At 42.4% G+C, this 6564-nt stretch overlaps 1 non-coding gene across 1 annotated transcript; it reads left to right on the top strand.

The window, feature by feature from the left end:
• Positions 1–214: 214 nt before the first annotated feature.
• Trnan-guu (transfer RNA asparagine (anticodon GUU)) lies at positions 215–288 on the top strand. Its single transcript has one exon. It is a non-coding gene; the product is annotated as a tRNA-Asn (tRNA).
• The last annotated feature ends 6276 nt before the right edge of the window (positions 289–6564 follow it).

Below are 6564 nucleotides of genomic sequence, written 5' to 3'. Positions count from 1 at the left end.
CGGAGGTTTTCTGAATGCGTAGGCAGAATGTTTTGTATGCATTTTGTAATAAAATGTCGTGCTTGGCGATGTATTTGGTTTATGAGCCTCGCTACAGTGTGCATGCACGTTATCCACGTGAAGAGGCGTAAGCAGATGCTACCATTCTGTGGGATACCTGCAGAAGGTATACAAGTTGCACTGATAAACACAGCAGAAGTTGGTAGAAGTGAAGGCCTCCGTGGCGCAATCGGCTAGCGCTTTCGGCTGTTAACCGAAACGTTGGTGGTTCGAGCCCACTTGGGGGCGAAATCGTTTTAATTGTCACCGAGGTGAGGACAAACGTCGTCTTTGTTAGAGATACGCAGCTACTGTGACGATCTGGCTGTGTCTGCACGATGGGAAACAGCGTTATACACATTCAGCCAAGTGACAATTGTAGGTAAAAACGTGGCCCTACACAGACTGGCTCTGAGCACTGTGGGACTTAACATCTATGGTCATCAGTCCCCTAGAACTTAGAACTACTTAAACCTAACTAACCTAAGGACATCACACAACACCCAGCCATCACGAGGCAGAGAAAATCCCTGACCCCGCCGGGAATCGAACCCGGGAACCCGGCGTGGGAAGCGAGAACGCTACCGCACGACCACGAGCTGCGGGCCCCCTACACAGACGTTCTATTGTTTTCCTGTTTATTCGTCATGTGTGACACTACAGTAGAGCGACGCCCACTAAAGAAGACGTATTATTTACAGTTAATTTCAGCGTATACACCGCGAGTGCCATATGAAAGGGCCTCCCTCTCCATGTCGATTTGTATTTGGTGTCCCTTAAGCGTCGGTCTGCACGAGACCACTGTTGGCCGAGCGACATGCAGTCCTTGCAGGCCCCAATAAATAAATAAAATACATTTGATTACAAAGTATACACCCTGGGCACGCCCCTATTTGAGAAATAAATAAATAAATAAAATACATTTGGTTACAAAGTATACACCCTGGGCACCCACATTCGAGATGTCGTGGTCAATCAAGTGTGCTCAGAAGTCCATCGAAAATACATTTGATTACAAAGTATACACTCTGCAGTCCTTGCAGGCCCCAATAAATAAATAAAATACATTTGGTTACAAAGTATACACCCTGGGCACGCCCCTATTTGAGAAATAAATAAATAAATAAAATACATTTGGTTACAAAGTATACACCCTGGGCACCCACATTCGAGATGTCGTGGTCAATCAAGTGTGCTCAGAAGTCCATCGAAAATACATTTGATTACAAAGTACACACTCTGGGCGGGTACATTCAAGATGTCGTGGTGAATTAAGTGTGCTCAGAAGTCCGTCGAACTACACTTCAACGAGAATATCTCCGGTATCTTTGCAGAAACTTTCTCCTGACAGGGTCTTTGGGGAAACTTTCTCCTGATAGGGAAGGAAAAGTTTAGGAACAATTCTACAGAATTTTCCCAGTCAACCTAATCATTTGCACGCTGTCGTTCAGAAGTGCCAGTTACGCCAGAAGGACGAACGCTGCTGGAAACTCAAGCAGCTAACGGCGCGGCGAGGCGACTTTCTAAGTGAACTCATACCTGCGCCTGACTTGGAGGGCGCGTCGACACGCACGACACGACTGCGTTGTCCACGAAAGGAAACCGCGTGTCGGCGAGGCACGGCGCAGGCGAGCGCTAATGCGGGCATTCGCCACACTGGGGGCCACGGCGGATTACCGGCAAAGGCTACGATACACGACGCTGCGTTTGCTGACCTCTCTTCGTGTTTTCCTCCACAACGACATACAGACTAGGACTGTTGAAATTCTTCAAAATATCAGGAATCCGATAACTCGATACTTAAAAGCATATTACTATTTGCAACCGATTATCCAAGACAGAATCGGTATATATATTGATTGACATACTGGCCTATAAGACTATCGGCAGCACATTGTGAATATAGTGTCGGTTTTAGGGCTATATTTTTAAGTATTTATTTATTATTAGATATTCTGTACATCAACAAGCTAGCAGCCTGCCTATAAGGCTTAGAGCAAGAATTGCAAGAAAACGATGCACGTTCACACTTGGTGATTAACACCTTGCTAACAGTGGTAACTGCATGTAAATGGTGCGATAAAAGTTGTACGATGGGTCAGTCGTTCGGTTTCGTCACATATCGGAATAGTAAGGAACACTTCATGCCGACTTCCCTGTTTTTTTTTTTTCCATTTCTACCAACGCCAGCGAGCTAGCAACTGTAGTGTCAAAATTGCGTGGTGAAGCTAAACGTTGCAATTCCTGTTGGTAGCACCCAGCGCTGATAACATCAACACTTCGCCTCATATTTCTCCGCCCACCGAAAAGACTAGTCATGTCATTTAGATTTTTGTTCGTCATTTTCAGCCAATTGTTTTTTAACGCAACTGTTGTGCTGTTTCTTCACATCTTATTGTTCCATTCACACCGCTCATCCCCCCCCCCCTCCCGCCCCTCACTGCACTCGGACTACTTCTTGTGTCACCTATACTTGCTTCACACATTCAAAGAGAAAGACTTGCCGTGATGAAAGCTCAAAAGACAGTGAAACTTTTCAATACAGTGAAAGTAAAATTATATTCTGCTACAATTTCAAAAGAACAATTTAAGTTATATACCGAAAAATGAGAAAAAAATAATATAAAATAAAAATATCGGCACTCGATATTATCATTTCGATGTCGATGTATAAGGAGTAAAGTATATGCGATATATATATATACCGAAAAGTCGGTATTAGTTACGAACCTTTACAAACTCCCATCAACCGAGTCATATTACGATCACTAAAATCATATAAACACATGGATAAAACAGTCTGTAGGGATATAAAATGAAATGATCACATGGATTCAGTAGCAGGTAATACGGTTCATTGACAGGATACTGGCAAAATTCAGTCAATCAATTGAGAAGAGTGCTTGCAAATCACTTGCGGGTCCCACCTTACAATATTGCTCGGGTACGTGGGTACCATATGGAACAGGAATAAAAGGGGATATTGAACTTGCAAAAATGAGGGAAGAACGAGTTGTCACAGGTTTTTTTGACTTACGCAGAAATGTTGAAAAGCTGATTTAATAGACGTTAAGATGGGTAAAAATTAATCCGCGAAATCCCTCAAAAAACCAATATTAAATGAAGAATCTAGAGATATTCTTCTGCTCCCTAGGTATTGCTTCTATAGGGATCGTGGAGATCAAATTAGACTAATTATAGCATGTACAGGGACATTTAAGCAGCTATTTGTTCCCTCGCTAAATGCGCGATTGGAGCGAGAAAAAGCCTAACACATGGTATCATGCTAAGTACCCTTTGTCATGCACTTCATAGGGATTTGCAGTGTATTTAGGTGTGATGTAGTCACCTTTGTGAGACTGTGATCAAAATTTTGGAAGTAGAAGAAATTTTACCCTTCCTTAAAGCCCCGGTTACAACAGTGACTTTGGCACCGGAACGACGAAAATGAGGGTACGACTGACAACTTCTTACAAAATATCGAAATATAGCAACAGATTTAAAGAACTAGAAATGATAATAGAGTTTATTAGTGACCAAAGCAGCAATCAATAATGATTAATGGCATGAGGATGCAGAGGGCAATGGAAACCACTGTATTTGAGACAAATAATGTGTATCCACAGGACACGTAGCCTTAACAGAAAACGTGTCATGATCTGTCCGTTAGCAAATGATACCGGAGTAACCGCAGGTCGGGTTGGCCGAGCCGTTCTAGGCGCTACAGTCTGGAACCGCGCGACCGCTGCGGTCGCAGGTTCGAATCCTGCATCGGGCATGGATGTGTGTGATGTCCTTAGGATAGTTAGGTTTAAGTAGTTCTAAGTTCTAGGTGACTGATGACCTCAGAAGTTAAGTCCCATAGTGCTCAGAGCCATTTGAACCGGAGTAGCCCCCATTCTGATCTCCGGGACAGGACTGACAAATATGAGGTAACTGTGAGGAAAAGATTGAATAACCAACGAAGGGGTAACACAACGATTTGGAGCACGGAGTGTCAGAAATTTGACATTGCATGGAAGGCAGAAAATCTGAAAAGGGAGGTACTGAAGTAGTGAGGAATGTTGAGATGCGTTAGAAGGTCTCTAACATTGTAGATACTGTGAGAATGAATACCATAACATGTACTTCGGGCGAAGAGGAATGGATATCTCTAAAAAGGGCAATAACAAAAGTAGGACAGTGAACACTGCTACAAAGAAGGTAGCTGCGAAGAAACTATGGGTAACAGAAGAAATATTTCAACTGATTGAGTAACGAAGGAAGTTCAACAATCTGCAGGGAAAAACAGGAATACATCAGTATGTCACTTAGTAATGAATTAAATAAGAGTACACTGAATCCATGGCCAAATGGCTGCAGGAAAATTGTGAAGAAATCGACAAAGAAATGGTCGTCGAAAACTGATTCAATGGACTAGAAATTCAAAATACCTTCATTAAAATTAAAAGTAAAGGCTTCAACGGTAAGAGTGCAATAGGAATTTCAATGTTGAAAGTAGATAAGAGAGCGGATCAGTAGAAAGAGTGCACTAAGCGTCTCTACGAGGGGAGAGCACTTTCTTGCTGACGTCATGAAATAAGAAATGGGAATGGATATGAAAGAACTGGACCCACTGCTACGGTCAGAGTTTAACCGAGCTTTGGAAAAATACAGATTAGATAGAAAACATTCCTCCGGAATTTCTAAAATATTGTGGGAAGAGGCAATCACATAATTTGGTGTGTAGAATCTGGGGACATACCATTACAATTTCGGAAAAATGTCATCCACACACTCCCGAAGACAGCAAGGACTGGTAAGTGAGAGAACTATCGGACAATCAGCTTACTATCTCATGTATTCAAATTACTGAGAAAAAGATAATATATAGCTGTTAGATGGGCATCGATTTTGCTTTCGGGAAAGTAAGTGCTCCAGAGAGAGGCAGTTGTGACGATGCACTTGGTAATGGAAGCAAGACTTAACAAAAATCAAGAAACGTTCTTTGGAAGTGTCGACCTAGAAAAAGCATTCGATAATGTAGATTGGTATAAGGTGTTCGAAATTTCGAGAAAAATAGGAATAATCTATAAGGAAAGACAGGTAATGTACAATATACACAACAAGCAAAAGGGAAATGTAAGGATGGAAGACCACGAACAATAATGGGCAAGGCGAGAGGGAGTAAATCGATGGGGAAAGAGATGTACTTAAATCACGTAACATCCCCTTCTCCAGCGTCGTCAACCTTCAAAACTTTAAATTCTTATAACGCAGTGACGTAAGTGGAAAATGTTACACCTTGAAGACACTGACCGAAAGCTGCCAAACAGACACGCCAGTATTTCCACGTCTTTGATAATGTATATGTTTATTTGATCCTTACAGGAAGATATTTCCAGTACAAAAAAAAAAAAACTATCCTTCTAAATGAAGAATTTTGTGAGTAAACGATGGCTATTAAGTTTGCCCAACGTTACTGGAATATTTCAAGTGAATGTTGCAACATAGGACGTCCATGAGCAGTTTATCGTTTTGGACTTTGAGAAAGGTTTGAATAATTGGTATGAGGCACATGGGAACATCGTAACCACGGAACACACACACAGTTGACTATAGTGCAATGAACACAGAACAAGTGATGACGACATGGCCTCAGGACGACAGTGTAGCAGGAAAAACAGGCATAGATCTGGCCAGAAGGAGTACGCCACGAGAAGATCGTGGGACTGCCGAACAGGCAAATGACAACAACTGAAATCGGGCAGAGGTTAAGGTCAGAGTGTCATCGCGAACTTTCGAAAACAGGTTACTGGAAGCTGGGTTGAGATTTCGAGTTGTCATACATTCTTTACCACTGGCACTGTGTCACAGAACCAGAGAAAAGTGGGGCACTGAGTCAGATCCTCGACTGCCTTCCCCAGTCCCTTGACTCGTAACCCATAGGGCATGTCTGGGGTTTGACGAGAACACGTACGCTTTCATTCTGGCCACCAGGCAGCAACCTTAATGAACTGACACCGACTGTACGTCAAGTGTGGCAAGAAATTACACAAAGTAACATTCAGAGGAAACTTACTTCCACGCTACAATAGTGTATTCATGCGTTTGGGGATCGTGGCTCATGCTGGTGCTGATGAAGAATACCAGTTCCAAAAAGAATCAAGATTTAATCATTTAATACCCCTTACTTGATGAAGTCGCTTACATGGTTTGATGAATATCTGACTGGTGATTCACGGTATAATGCATTCCATTTCCCATCAGCGTGCATGTTCGAATATTCCAATCAATTTTCTTTGTTTATGATGTTCGTACTTGCGTTATACAGGGTGAAAAGTATTTAAACCGACAAACTCTGGGAGGGGGACATCAAAACAAATATTTTTCCCTAATGTCATTTTTTCCTATGAGGAGTATTTAAACCAGCAGAGGAAGATTTCTCTGGAGGCAAATTAATTAAACCGACAAACACTCTGCCTCTGCCAATCCACGTTTCTGGGAACCGTCGGTCCAGGAATCGACGCACACGATGACTGAAAT

Source organism: Schistocerca cancellata, chromosome 3 (assembly GCF_023864275.1).
Source record: "Schistocerca cancellata isolate TAMUIC-IGC-003103 chromosome 3, iqSchCanc2.1, whole genome shotgun sequence".
In the NCBI taxonomy this organism is placed as follows: Eukaryota; Metazoa; Arthropoda; class Insecta; order Orthoptera; family Acrididae; genus Schistocerca; species Schistocerca cancellata.
The sequence above is the reverse complement of the archived record's forward strand: the minus strand, read 5'-3'. Positions and strand labels throughout refer to the sequence as shown.